Source organism: Ixodes scapularis, unplaced genomic scaffold (genome assembly GCF_016920785.2).
Source record: "Ixodes scapularis isolate PalLabHiFi unplaced genomic scaffold, ASM1692078v2 PGA_scaffold3__209_contigs__length_174095766, whole genome shotgun sequence".
NCBI lineage: Eukaryota > Metazoa > Arthropoda > Arachnida > Ixodida > Ixodidae > Ixodes > Ixodes scapularis.
The window spans coordinates 60,458,636-60,474,294 of NW_024609868.1; the positions used below are offsets into that span (position 1 = coordinate 60,458,636).

Genomic DNA, 15,659 nt, shown 5'->3' on the forward strand with positions numbered 1-15,659 from the left:
TTTGTTTGCTGTTTTTGTTAGTGTGGACAAAGGGGATTCTCCCTTCGACTATGTGGGGAGTTGTTACGAGCCTCTTACTCGATCCTGACCCCCCATCAAAAATAAGTGGCCACCTGTTATTGTGCTTTCAATGAAGTATGCACGTCATGTGAGACGTCACTGGACTTGAGGGTCTCGAGACCCGACGATTAAAAATGTATTAGGGGCGAAGCTCCTTACGGTCTAGCCTTGTCCGTCCGTCCGTCCGCCCGTCCGGCCGGCATCCGTGCTCGCATAAAAAGAAAAAAAAAATGTTTGCGCAGTCAACAGGATTCGAACCTGTGCGGGGAGACCCCAATGGATCACCAGTCCATCACCTTAACCACTCAGCCACGACTGCGGGACGGGTAGGAGGCTCTGAGATGTGGTAGTAACTCAAGAGCTGGGGTTGCTGTCATGGATGAAACGTTGCATGTAGCCGCTCAGTTTCTATACAAGTTAGGGTGCTGCAGTCAAATGCGTATATAATCGCCTTAAACTTTGCATGCATTGGCTCAACGTTTATAGACGAGAGGGTGCTGCCGTCAAATGCTCAAATGCGTATATAACCACGTTCCATACCACACATTCTCTTTCTGACATGGACCGTTCATTTAAGTGGTCGAGATACGTTCCCACGGCTTCTAGCGGATCCAAGCTGATCCGCTAGAAGAACCACTGGCTCTGCATCTCACCGACTATAAAGCAGTAATAATGAAGTCGAAACGCAACCCGGAACTCAGCACTACCTATGAGCAATTAAAAAAATCAGCACCATCAGCACTACCTATGAACAATAAATTAGTATCATCAGCACCACCAGAGCTTCGCCACAATCAACATCATTCACCTCGTGGAAATGCGGCCATTTTTTGTATCCGGTCCTGCTAAAGGCCTGACTCAGGCCAAAACGTCCACCAATGTGTGATCAAACTCCACAGAGAATTTCGACGTACGTTTACTTTCTTATACAATCGTCGTCGCACTATACGCAACAGTATTTTCTCTCTCTCTCTCTCTCTCTCTATATATATATATATATATATGAAAAATACTATTTTCTCTCTCTCTCTCTCTCTCTATATATATATATATGAAAAATACTGTTGCGTCTTGCGTAGCACAACACTACTTTAATATATAGTATATATATATTAAGAATCTACCTATGAATATCTACTCCTTTCGTAGCTTCTAGCCTGAAAACTTTGTTATTTATAACAAAATAACGATTCTGGCATTTATGGCCTTCTCTTACGTTAATTAACTACGTAACCCACTGGTGCACAGAATGTCTTATGGAACTTAACATTTCGAAATGTAGGTCTACGAGAGTCCCATTTTAATAGAGCGCCTGTCCCCCCTACTAAAGTAACCATTATACCTTTTTTTTTTTCTTCCTATAAAAACCTCAGTGTTCATACAGTCGATTTTCCTTCTAGAATGTTCATGATTAATATGTCACTAACAACGCTAACAACCTAATTATTATCTCAAAATGTTTTTTTTCGCTCACTGCAGTTTCTATACAGCTATTTTTGTATAAATCTCTATTAACTAATAAACTTCAATATGCAACCTCTATCTGGAACCATGAAGTAACTCTTACATCTGCTATTGAGTCCATTCAAAATCGTTCTGCTTGTTTTATTCTTCCGTATTATCACCGCACAGCCAGGGTCACCTTTTTGAATGCATAAATAGCATTGCCTAGTCTCTCTTCTCGCAGAAAAATATATCGTTTCTGTTTATTTCACAAGATTTATCACTGTTACCCAGCACCAATAGTCTCAATAACTGACGGCGATGATTTTTAAACTTAAATTACAAATATTTTAATAAGGCTCCCTAGTGATGCTCCTACTTCTTTGTGTCATTGGTGTATTTTTCTTTGCTTTGTTTATTTCTGCATTCACAAATTTCTTGCTTTGTTCTTTGATATTAATGTTCTTTCGCTTTGTTCAGCGTTGCATTCTTGTATTTTTCAATAATTTGTCTACTACTTTCTGTAACGCCTTCGTGCCCTGAACGTAAATTAATAAAACGAAAGGAACATCGTTGTAAACGTCATTATTGTGCTATTTTGCTGCGGTCGTCAAAATAACAAATCTCGTCGATGATAGAAAGTAAATTGTGTTTGTCATGCCACTCAAACGAGAATTGAAACGTTGCTCATATCAAGTTCTACCCACCTGCTGCATGGCGAAGCCGACGACCCTCATACCCTTCACTCTGGTAGGATGGCTAAATGTCTTGAAAGTACCGTGCACGAGTGCTGGCGTCTGGACCTTGCACACCACTTTGGACCAGCAGGCAAGGTGCATAATGTTCCACCGGCATGCCCCTAGAAGAACTTTTTCGGAGTGGACATGAAACACGACGTTCAAGAGGTCCTGTTCCCTATGGACCAGGTCATTTCGGTACTCATCAAAAAGGCCCACCAGGACAGCCTCCAGGCCGAAATCACGCCATCCGCGTCAAGTTCATCAGCATCACACCGGAGTTGAGACCTGAAGTGTAGCAAAACGCTTTGTGTTAAGCCATCAACAGGAATGTCCTTCATCATACCAAACGTTTTTGTGGAATTAAACGGCAACTGAAATAATAGTTTCTGTAAAATAACGCCATCCGAAAGGTGTAGGCCAATTCGGGGAGGGGACAAGGGATAGATAATCTTAATCGCCCCCCTTCCCCCCCTGAAATGCCACCAAGCCCTGCCCCCTCCCGTTTAAGTGCGGTCCAAAACAACTCTGTAACAGGGAGGACGGGTCCCAGAAAACTCAGGCGAGAGAGGAGTGACGTCAACGGTCACGAGAGTCTTGCGGCTCTCGTTTCTGATTGTGGGTCCAAAGCTGAAAATATTTATATTTTTCCGGCCGCGGAGAGAGCAGCAGAGCCGCTTCTCGATCTCCTCGCAAACCATGAGTGGGATGGGGCGGCTAATTTCTTCTCGGGAACCCAACAAAAGGGCGAAGGAAGGTATACTCCCCCTCCATCGGAGACCACTCAAAGTTCTTACAAATGGTGCCTTCCTCCTCTCTCACTAGCGTTGTGCGTCTTTCCCTTTTCCTTTAAACCTCTCCGTCTCCGGCGTCCCGGCGCTCTTCTCGTTCTTAGCTCCCACACTCTTCTCGATTAAAACGAGATAAAAACGTTATAAAAAAAAAAGAAAAAAAACGGGTTCCGCGTTTCTGATTCTTGCGGGTGCGTTTTGCGGTTTGGTTTGGACCGCCCTTTACTCTGCGATAAACATTCCAGCCATGAGTTTCAAACTTGTTGTTTACAACTAGTAATCGTGGTCGTGACATCATGGGAAGGAACGATAAGAGGCGCCACCAAAGCATCCTGCCTCAAATAGCTGTTGTTAGCTACAGACGGTGATAGGTTAAAAGCAACGTAAATGCTTCGCTTCGAGCCCGAGCTTTCTGCCCTTGACAAGACTTCGCCACAAGTGCAGTCAAACTCCGGCTGAAGGCAATGACGGCGTCCTAGGGGCTGACTAGCTACTGGTTTCTTAACCTGTCACCAACATTAGTGTTGCTTACTCGCAATGGACCAGTAACTTTTATTTAAGTTTTCAGTCTGGCCATATTAGTTATCGACAAAACATCTTTCTGCGGCTCTGAATCACCATTCTCGAATAAGTAATTATAAAATGGTTATGCGTGCCCCCTCGATAAAGAGAAAGGCGCACTGGTGGCATACCGTAAACTTTATAGCGGGGAATGTCACGAATCCTATTGAAGTACGGATTCAGTGACGTGTCCTCGACGTCAGAAATCATTAAAGCCAGATATGCTGGTCATTCATTTGGCCAAAGTAGCTCCAGAGATCTTCCACGGGATGGACGAACACGACGTCTGAGTCTACGTAAAGCACTGCGACTTCACGAAAAAGTAAGCTCTGCGAAAAAAAAAAAAAAGAAAATCCCGTCTGAGTAAATTAGGTAAAGGCACCAGAAAATATACGCTGGCAACGTCGGAAACGTTTTCTCCCAATTGCAATATTTCCTAATTTTGACGGTATTTTGACTGGCTGGCAATGTGCCCTGTTCCGCATGACGCCGGAAGGCACAATATTTCCCGCCCAAAACGCCGGTTTTGTTTTTCTAGTTTTGGAGCTTTTTCTGCCCGTAATACCATTTTCTTTTACATATGCATCAAGTTTCACTTGGCAATTTAGCTTTCACCAAGATATAATTTCAGTGAGCACTCTTCCAAAACAAGCGAACTTTAAGGGGCGGTGCAACGATATTAAATTGAATGTTTTTCACTTTACACAAGCTTCCCTGCACAAGTGGGACTCAAGGGAACTCGCACGCAACGTCACCGAGTAAGAAACTCCTTTGTTGCGGTGCAATTTCAAGGACAAAAGCGAGCGTTTTCAGTCAATCTCTCTCGTACGAAACTTGATGACGTAACTGGGTGACCGCGTCTTCAGCACAACACAAAAGCATTATTAATAACTATTTTCAGTGCCAGTGTTGAATAACACGCTCTCTATCAGAGCAGAGCTGCGAATTTTTACTTACGTTCCCATTTATCAACATCATAGACCATTGTTGTTTAAAACCAAAGAAATAGAAAGATGACGATGATCAGCTGCGTAGACTTTCCATTTTTCCGGGGGGGCGGGGGGGGGGGGCGGCTGAGAAGTTCTCTGGGGGGGAGGGGCGGGGGGGGGGGGTGCTCTTTTACATACTGGATACAATTTACAGCGTATGTATATTGCTATGTGTCAGTTGCTGTGTGTCAATGTCAATGACCGTGCGAGCGTAGCCGTGTGTTCATCGCCGGTACCACGGTACACGCGCCGGCGAGCACAAGTCTGAAATCGTTATCGACTCCGTCGGAGTCGCTACTAAAGGGACTTTTTGAACAGCTCCGGATGGAGTAGGCGCACTCTATATGAACTTACGGTTGCTTTGTTTATCTTTTCTTTTCTGGTGGAACATCGCAAGATGGCAGGCTGTTAAGGAAGCAGACCAAACGGACGTAAACGTGATCGATGCCGCGTTACCTTCTCGCCAGAACTGGAGATTGAAGCTAACGAAAGTACGCTGGGATTTGATTTTCCGTGTATTTTGTCAATAAAAGCAACGTGGGCGTTATTTTGTTTACATGCCACTACTAAAAGCTCGTTACATGGCACGTGAACAGCGTCTCGGTATGCTCGGTAAGAATCATTGCCCGGGGGGGAGCCTAAATGCCCCCCCCCCCTCCCCGTAATCTACGCCTATGACGATTATGACAAACAAACGGTTTTTCTTTAGTACTATGGGTTTCCAAATGTCACACAGTATAGTGACAGTGTAATTCTTACTCTTGCCTGCCTCATAATAGGCACTTGTATTGATTCACCTGAAGATTGAGTAGTTTCTAATATATTTTCTTCCGAGCTAAACACTACAATATACGCAAAAACAGTCCGTGCGGATGTGAGCTAGGTGATTATTCAAGTGATATTAACCCGAGACTGGTGTACCTTTTAATCCCCTGTCATTGGTTAATGTCACTAAGGTAAACTGCTGTACCATAAAAGATGAACCCTAAAAAATATCCAGCTAACGGTTTCTTGTATATTTAAATTTACTCTCTTGAATAGGCACCAACATAAAACGTCCCAAACATCTGCTCATCTGTGTCCCTATATATTCGTAAAAAGCGACAGGAAATCTTAGTTAAAAAATATATATAGCAAGCGCTCGTTTGAGAACGCACATGGCAAGTAAATAATCAGTTATCCTATAGTCTTTTAATACCCGTACATCTGGCACAATGCTCCGTTCACCCTTAAAGGGGCCCAGCAATCATATTTAAGCGTCTACCTTTTTTGCGGTTTCCACGTCTCTTGGGGTTCGGGCAAGCCAGCGGGCAGGGAGAGAGTAACTAAATATCAGTGCGTCATATTTTAACCGGACGACGTGGAAACCTCCTCCGCCGACGAGGGCGACCCGCGGTACCGAAAGCGCGCAAAATGTGACGTCTTTGGTCCTGGGCTTACTACTGGTCAGAGCCGCTAAAAGCTTTTTTTTAGTCGAAATACAAAATATAAGTGGCGCGAACCGTTTCAATTATTTATAAAAGTAGTTTTTGTTCAGTATTGTAGATCAGAAAAGAAACAAATGCAGTTTATAAAGTACGGAAACAAGAAATGACCTGTCGACAAACCCGCCATCAAGCGGTGGAAAAGGCGGCGCATACTAGAGAAGAGTAGTGGGATCAGGCGCCGACACGGAGAGGTCCCGGACGTACGCGGCGGCGCTGCGGTCGTTTACGGACTGGAGGATCCGACCGGCTCCAAGCGTTCCGAAGGCCTTCAGCGAGTACCTTTGTCTTGCGTTTTGACCATTTCGCGGTACGGCAGCGCGAAGTGACTCCCATTCTGAACTGATCTTTACCCCGTGTTTGCTGTCGTTTGTGGCCAATGAAGTGTCATGCCGAATTAGAGTTTAATCGCGCAGCAAATGCAATGAGAGCCGCTCTGGCTGCCCGCTGTATACAGCCTATCCAGAATACGCTTTAGTGGCGCCCTCTCGCGCCGTCAACACGGAGTGCGGCAGCCGTGAGCGCTCGCTCAGCTCACTATTCCTCCTCTAGTTCACGGCCGCTCAAGCATCCAAGGACGTCATGAGGGAGGTTATTTTTTGCTCGTTTTTGTAATATTAATTTGCCTATAACTTTTAATATAAGGCGAAATTCGAGAAAAGAAAAGTTACATTATGTTACTACGGTCAGTGCGCTCAGGGTGGTGCAAATTAAAAACCAGTAAAAAAGTGCTTGCAGCGCCCCTTTAGGCTGAGACTGCAGCTTTTTTTTCCGCAAGCTCGAGAACACGAGATCGCCGTCCCGCAGTGCCATCCGCATCCCCGCTACAATACCCGGAACTCTTCAGTCAAGGCTATCGGCGCGCAAGCGCAGTAGCGACTTCTTCGTTGCAGAGGGCATAGTGGAGGGGCAAACGCGGTCTACGAAAACTCCCTTTTAAAACGTACGTCCGCAGAACGAGCGGTCCGCTACAAAGGAACGTCTCGAAGTAAAGGAGCGCGGGCCAGCTCGCGCTTGTAGTTTTAGCTGTAGTTTCAGCTTAATGATGAACGAAGTATGTAAATTTTCAATTAAAATGTTCTGGCAGGCGCCTCCTTCAAACTTCGTCCGTATGGCGCGTGCTTTGCTCGCTTGACGAAGCAACGAAGACGGGTGTGTTAGACTGTGTTTCTATAGACAATAGAAAGTGGTATATGGAGCAGCTGATCCGCACAGACAAGGGCTAGGAACCAATGCGATCACTTTTGCTGAGCTTTTCTACGTTGTAAAATATAAAGTTAAACTTTCTGCTGCAAATTATTCAGTTCCCAAATTGTTACTTTGCAAGCTCGATGTGGGGTATTCGCATGACAATTATTCGCAGTTTTATTGTTCTACGTCAGCGTTATGCGAATTCTAATCTACTGTGCATTACGCATTCGAGGGTATCATGCAAATTCTTGGAACGCTCGCCTCCATCAGCTCACCACAACAAAATAATGGACGAAGTTACGTCAACGCAATGACATACATCTAGGTTGTGCTGGGAGGATCTGTTCATATCGGTGATCACGTTAGAAAGAAAAAGCACAGGCCTTGTTTTTCTAAATTGTATGCGGAAGACAAGTTGGTCTGCTTCTTACACAGGGTTTGCGATGATCTGAGAACACCGAATCCTTATTGGCTGATTGAAAAAAAAAAAAATAGCGGGTAAACATCAAGGAATTAGCTTCAAGTCTAGCCACTATTCTTTCAACCAAAGCATATAACAGATCATTGTCGTTCTGGCGTCACCGCAACTCTTGCGCAAGAAGCAGTCGACTTGCTCTCCACTTTGGCTCGCGCAACGCTCTGACGCTGCTCATATCGAACATCTCCTGATGAGCGATTTCTGAGAATGGTACATTTGAGTGCACGCCGAAGCCTCGGGTCCAAGTTCGCTCCGGGGATACGTACTGGTAGAAATATCCTCTGAAAGTTGCATTCTTTTATCATGTCTGGCCCTTTTGGAAGGCGGACAAGGCGTAACTCGTAGGTGATCCTTTCGAGGACATTTTTTGGCCACTCCTTGAGCTGTGTTTAAAGGCAGTGAGGGTTACACGGTTAATCTCAGGTGAGCTCTTTACGCCAACAAAGGTATTTGAAATTTATAAAAAAATATCAAAAGAAACTAATATTGCTTAGACTGGAAAACCTTACAAACTTTGATTAAAATGTGGTGTATGCTTCATGGCTTAGGTGGCCCCTCTTGCCATCTTCGCCTTAGGTATTATAACTAGTTCATGGCATGGGCCGTCCAACTGTAATGGCTAGTATATTACTTAGGTCGACCGGCTATCCTACATAATATCAAGATTTGATTTTTGATGGTACGGTAGATTGCTTAGGTCGCTTGGTGCTTCGAATTTTGAAGAACGGCTAAATGATTTTTAGGTTATTTATATCCTAGATAGGCCGATGTTGCCAAATGTGGTATGAACTAGAAATGACAGCTCTTTTATGTCCTAACTCGGAAGTAATTTTGAACTTAAACGTCGGTGAAGATTTGATGGTTAGTTCACAGCTCAAGGTATCGAAGATTGCTTCATAGTTGTCACGAACGTATTTTCAAGGCGAGCTAGTATCCTATATCGGATCATATTGAAAACTTTCAGGAACATTTTATTATTGCTGTTACATAAGAATTATCTTTGTTGAAAGTCTGAAGTGGCTTGGATGAAGGGATTGAGTAGCCTGACGGCAAGTTCATTGCTGGCGCTAGTCTATATTTCAAGGTTTAACGAGTCTCATGAAAAATATCATCGCATTTTCATCCTCTAACGCAATGACAATCCTAATAGGGTTCTTTCATTTCAAATCAAACACACGGGTCGGGGTGGGTATTTGGATTTTTTAAACTAAATATTTATAATAGCCTCATGTCTAGTAGGAACAAAACAACGATAAAAAAGTAAAATAATTTTGTTTAACAAACCAAATTATTAGGAAGAGCGAGGTGAAAGTAACATATTCATATTTTGATTTTCGAACGAAGTTATCTTACTTTTTATGCATACTAAAATGTTTAACATATTTACTACATATCCTTGTATGCATCTATTATATGCCGGGTAGTTTTTTTGTAATCCACTTGACAAATATGTCAAATTCCATTACCGAGATAAAAATTGTCAAACATTGTACGTTTGACGTTCGGGAGACATAATTGGAGCCTTGTATCTCCATATTCTATTTAATTAGCGCTAACCAAATACGGTCCTCGTGTTATGCTACCGGTGAGCTATAGGCGGATGGCATCTTTGTTTTATTCATTTTCACAAATTAGTTTATATAGCTATTCTGAAATTTCATAAAAATCTAACTTTGGTCATATTTTGAAACTGTTTTGTTAAAATATAATTTTATTTTATTTATAATGTTTCTAATAATTCCAAGTGATATAATTCTTTTAGTGGCGTAATCCCAATGCCCACTTGTTCGTCGTATATTCGCTTGAAAATGTAAACGGCAGATGCATGCCCCGGAATCGGCAAAAAAAGCTTTCCGCATGTTGGCTTTGTTTCAGTGTTTATGTCTTATCTACTCGTGGTCAAATTTTTTAGCAATGCAGTCAAAAGTAGGAGCGCGTGCTTTCGCACACTTGCAGTACCGATCAGGGCTGTGCAGGAGCGCGTTTCGAGGAGCGCGCTTGCTCTGCTTCAATCGGCGCTCAAAGTGCACTTGCGTACGCACTCCTCCTTTTGAAAGCATTGCCACAGAAAGTTGACTCCGAGTATAGTTTTCAGCCTGAAGGGTTAAATATTTGTGCCACATCCATGAGAAGAGTCATGTTTGGATGAATAATCCTATTCGACAGAATTAAAGATGTCCACCCTGTCGGCCACACTAAAAGGTTCACACCCCTTTTTGTGGCCAGAATATTTTTCAAACAAACGCAACTCCGCTAGAATGAAAGCCCTTAGAACTAGATTCAATGCACAGCTGCAAGGTAAATACCCATTTCTTTTGAATTGACGAAGGTCACCAATACTTAGTTGTTGTTTTTTGTCCAGATGGTAGAGGCAAGCTGCACGACCTTGGGACCAGTATGGTGACAGCGACCAGTAAAAGACGCGTCCCCTAATTCCTAGCGCCAAGGCCTAGCCCGCTATCACTTAAGCATGGTTCCTTTATTATTTTCCTTTCTGTTTGACACATTATGCTGCCACTGCGTCGGCTTGCGTTGTCAGAATAGACGCGCAATAGACGCGCTGCTTGTAGACATCGCGTGTGGCCGTCAGTTGAAAAGCCGTACCCTCTCTGTTTCTTTTCTAGTCGTGTTCTTATTCTAAGGATCAATTTATCCTCGATCGTTACAACTGTTATGGACCACACCAACGAGAATATATAGAAGGAACAGAATTGTCCTGGTGGCACAGCGACGCAGCTAGCACTGGGGTTTCCTGCTCCAATTTTTTCCAGTCCCAATTGATGTGTCCATTTTGGTCAATGGCCATCCTTGTTAGAGTACTAAGTACTCACTTTTCAAAGTATTAGCAAGTTACCCCAAAAGTACTTAAGATACACTAACTTGAGTAGAGCAATTAAGTTACGTACAAGTCTGGCGCAAACTTCTTAGTAAAAACCATTGACAGTTAAATTTAATGGACGGATACCGTGTCCTCAAGCCGTTGGAGATTCTCAGCATCCGCAAGTAGCAGTAGACGGAGAGGAGATCTGGAGAAAGCCACAGCAGACTTCAGTTTAGCCATGGTTACTTCGAAGCGGTCTTCACAGGTCACTACTACGATCGTGACAGGAATCCTTCGTTAATAAATCAACGAAATGTTTTTGTTTCTTTCATTGGCTGCAATAATGTTGTAATAGCTATTTTATATTTGTCAATCGTGGAATAAGAACATAATGGCTAACGCGCTACCTTTCGCAATGAAGACCATGACACCTTCATTTCAAACCAAGAAATTCGGGATCCCTGATGCCACTGGACATCGTGGCATAACGAATTCTCTTTAAGTCTCGGCGGCCACATGCGGAATAAACAAAAGTAAAAGAGTGGGGTATGTCTGGGACCTGTAAGTATGCTATGGCGTTTTGTTGGGCTTCCCGAGCGAAACACATTTGCGAAATACCAGGGCTCTGCTCTTTGCGGTATACTTATCTCAAAATTCAAATATCTGTCTGGAAACAACAAATAAGTATTATGCCAAAATCAACATTCCAAATTTCCTGTTTGCTCCGGTTCAAAAGTACTTAAAAAAACCGAAGCTTTCGTTACGTAGAATTGCCTCGTGCGTGTGAAAGCTTCTAGATAATTGTTTCTCACTCGATGTGCCAAGGTGGTGTACGGCATTCGTATACGCTGTTACTTGTTATGAAAACTTTCAGTTTGATAACAATGTTTACGCGCAGGTAAAAAATGATCCCCACGGTCGAGTCTGAACACGAAAATGCGAATTGGCGGATTTCATATCCATCAACTTCTATCAAAATCACCTGCGCCTCTAAAGAAGGTTGCGTGGATAAACATTTTTTCCTAAATTATACTTTGTTACATTTTAAGTCAAACTGCAGTTCAAGATTGTTTATAATTCAAATAAATGCAAAGGTGCAAGCGATCTGGACAAGAATGGCAATAATCCCTGGAGAAAGGAAACAAAAGGAACAAAGGACAAACACCAATCTCCAAACACAGCTAGGTGACTGTTGCGCGTCCGAAAAAAATCCGCCTGGTCCGGTTATCGAACCCGGGACCTCTCCATTTCAAGTGGAGCGCTCTACCAACTGAGCTAACCAGGCGTTAGACGTCAGTAGAGCAGACAGGTTTTATAGCTGCCACCGCTCTTCTACCAACAAGTTTGAAAGGCTTGCATTTTAAGGTTATGATTATAATTCGATTATATGCAAATGTGCAAGCGGACAAGATTGCCGAAAGTTATGCCTGGAGGAGCGGAACAAGGGGCACAAAAGAAAAACACCAATCTCCAAATACAACTAGGTAACTGGTGCGCGACCGAAAAATAATCATAACCATAAAATGCAAGCCTATCACCCTCGTTGGTGTTAGACTGGCGGCAGCTGACAAAACCTGTTTGCTCTACTGACGTCTAACCTCTGGTTAGCTCAGTTGGTAGAGCGCTCCACTGGAAGTTGACAAGTCCCGGGTTGGATACCCGGACCAGGCGGATTTCTTTCGGTCGCGCACCAGTCACCTAGTTGTGTTTAGAGATTTGTGTCTGTCCTTTATCCCCCCTTTTTCCCCTTCTTCGGGGATTACTTTTGTTAATATTGTCGCGGACAGAAAAGGATGGACGAGTGTAAACTGAAAACAAAGGTTTAATCGGCGAAATCGCGCCACAAGCAAGAGAAAGAACGAGCGTCGGAAATACTTGAGCGAGACTGCGCCGTCGCCGCGAGAGTCTGAGTTAGTCGTCAAGACCTTGGTGGGCAAATTATCTTAGACTTGAAGTCTCCAACATTCTACGTAGAAAGTTGGAGAGTAAGCTAGGAAGAGACTGGCTCCGTAAGGTCATTCTCGCCTCCTCTTTTACACTAAAGGTCAATAAAATACAGCAGTCTTCTAGGTGTACGGGGAAGCGTGTCTCTAGGTCATGCACGCAGAAATATAGGTGTCACAAATACATACAAACACACTAAAAACGCAAAGTAGTGGTTCAATATCCCACATTGAATGGTTATACCGGTTATTCTACTGGCGCATGAAGAAAACAAGCATTATGAATTTGCGCTTACAACATTAATAGATTAGCCTCATAGATCGCCTAGTAGAGTGTGGGCGAATTCTTATTCAAAGCGATTAGCACCATGTCGCCCCTAGCTCTAACTATGCAACGACAGCGGTCATGTTGTAGCTTAATCTTGCCTGTGAAGCCTACGAATTACGCAGTGCGATTCGATTTCAACAACTATTCGCAGACCTTTAGCTTAGAGAGTTAGCTGCAGTGTGATTTATGGTAAACCGAAGTAGTAATCAGTCTATGGCACCTCGGCAACAGTAAAAATGACCGTAGCTCTACGTGGTGAATGATGTTGATTGGGGCAAAGCTCTGGTGGTGCTGATGATATTGATTTTGTTCTTAGGCAGTGCTGATGATGCTGATTTTTTTTTTATATCTCATAGGCAGTGCTGAGTTCCGGTTGCGTTTCGACTTCATTGTTGCTGCTTTATGGTTGGTGAAATGCAGAGCCAGTGGTTCTTCTGGCGGATCAGCTTGCATCCGATAGAAGCCGTGGGAACGCAACTCCACCGCTTAAGTCCACGGTCCATGTCAGAAAGAGAACGTGTGGTATGGAACGTGGCTATATACGCATTTGAGCATTTGACCGCAGCGTCCTCTCATCTACAAACGTTGAGCCAATGCACGCAAAGTCTAACGCGATTATATACGGATTTCACCGCAGCGCTCTGTCCTGTATAGACGTTGAGCGGCTACATGCAACGTTTCATCCATGACTGCCCCAGCTTTTGAGTTACTACCACATTTCAGAGCCCCCTATTCGCCCCGCAGTCGTGGCCGAGCGGTTAAGGCGATGGACTAGAAAGCCATCGGGGTCTCCCGCACTGGTTCGAATTCTGTCGACTGCGCAAACATTTTTTTTCTCTTTTTGAAGAAGACAGAGGAGATGGCAATCGATGTCCGCACGGTCGCCGGACAAGGCTAGACCCTAAGGAGCTTCGCCCCTAAAAGTGAAGACCTCATTTGGCCAAAAGTTTCTCTTTACAAGCTGGGAGGTCAAAGGAACACTGCAGTCTCGTAGTCAATTAGGTGCAGAAAGGGAATCTATTTTTCAGCTCCAGCGATTGCTTTATTGCCTGATAAGAAAATCTCACAACTTGCTCTTTGTTTCTATACAACATGTGAGCGTGTAAACTGCAGACACAATCGTAATCTTCCTTGCTTTCAAAGATTATGGTCGTTGAGGTGTCACACATATGAGATGATTAAATCACGTAAACGTGCTTCAAACTGCATGGGTCGACTATGGATGTTTCATACCTTTAACCTAAAACGTTTTAAAAAAATGTGATGAAAGAAAAATAACAATTTTGTTTTCCTGTAAAGCATTTCCGCTTTCAGCAGAGTCACGTAACATGCTTTTGAATCTAAATACTTCAGGTCGCTCGAACCGCTGGGTGCTTCCCGTTTAAACCGGAAACCCATTTATGACCTTGAATTCCTTACACGTCCTGATGTATATTCAGCTGGGTTCAACTGAAATTTGAACCCAAGCCCTGCCTTTTATATCTTTTGTTTTTGCAGTCTTTCTCTCCTTGTATCTAAATATTTGTGTCACGTAAATGTTTCTCGTAGTTTTTTTGTTTTTTTTTTTTGTAACGGTTTAAATAGCACACGCCCTGTCTTGATCTCTAAAAAAGATTCTAGATTAATGCCAGAATATTGGATAATTCGGGTGATCTATCGTAGGCGCCGGCGGAACCGGTAATCGAAATAGCGCCAGCAGCGCACCACGTGACCCTCTCCACCCAAACACAAAGCGACAGCAACTAGCGTTTTCGTTTGCTTGTGTCGCGCGTGAGCTATGTTGTCATACTTGAGAATATAAAAACAGCGCAAAAAACGACGGACCGGATGAAAGAAGACACGAACAGAGCTTAGGGCTTTGTTCGTGTCTTCCTTCATCCGGTCCGTCGTTTTCCGCGCAGTTTTAATCTTCTGAAGTATGCCGTACCAACTGTTCCATGCAAGCTTCAATTTGAGCAACATTTGTGAACATCATTTTCGATTATCCTCGATTATTCTATGGTAGAATGAGCACCCTGGAGGAAATATCATAAAATAGGACTCTCAAGGATGTGTCCGAAAACGATTGGCTTCGCAATAGTTCTCGAGATATTGCCCTTACCACAGTCAGCGCAGCTTACGGAATCTTAAGCTATAAAATTTACAGGACGTCAGAATAATACATATGTGTTGTACTGCTGTATTGCCTGTACACGCGACAGATTTTAATATATTTTTGATTGTCAGGAGTATCAAACTAGTGTGTGCTTGTGTATCACAACTTTGTGGAGCCTATGAAAGATCCCAGACTGACAGTCGTGCTGCATTACTGAATTTTTCGTCTACAGCGTAAACTAGTATTATCTAAGCTCAGAGGAAAACGACCTTACACATTTGAAACAAAGATGTCGAAATAGCTTTTCCTTAAGAATAGTTTGCCTACCTGCTTTGAGCCAGACCAGGAGGCTCGGCGGACTCTGAAGTCAGGCTTCGACAAGTTGGACCACAGGTCCAGCGTGACACCCCGTTATGAGTGATTAGGAAAACGATAATAACAGCTACGACTAGTCCAAGGAGGCACCGCAAAAACCATATTTGCCTGGACATACTGCAGCAGTAGTTCACAATTTAGACTGAAAACGTATAGCTTTACTCCGAAGATGCACTGCACTAGCGCGCGCAGAAAACTTCTACACCTGGGTAGTATTCTACGTTACCAAAAAGCGCAGCTGTAGATTCTGCGCAAATGTGACTTAAACAGGCATGGTCGACGTGGGTTGCGACGAGAGTAGCTTTATATAAAGGGGTTCGCCGTTAGAGCTTATCTCGTCGTACCTGCTGTGATAAAATATTA

General features: G+C 43.5%; 2 non-coding genes and 1 pseudogene across 2 annotated transcripts; all 3 read right to left on the reverse strand.

Annotated features, from left to right (window-relative positions):
• Nucleotides 1-297: 297 nt before the first annotated feature.
• Nucleotides 298-379, reverse strand: Trnat-ggu. Its single transcript has one exon. It is a non-coding gene; the product is annotated as a tRNA-Thr (tRNA).
• A 1,816-nt stretch (nucleotides 380-2,195) lies between these two features.
• Nucleotides 2,196-15,412, reverse strand: LOC115325531 (annotated as a pseudogene).
• On the reverse strand, nucleotides 11,768-11,840 carry Trnas-uga. The gene has a single exon. It is a non-coding gene; the product is annotated as a tRNA-Ser (tRNA).
• Nucleotides 15,413-15,659: the final 247 nt, after the last annotated feature.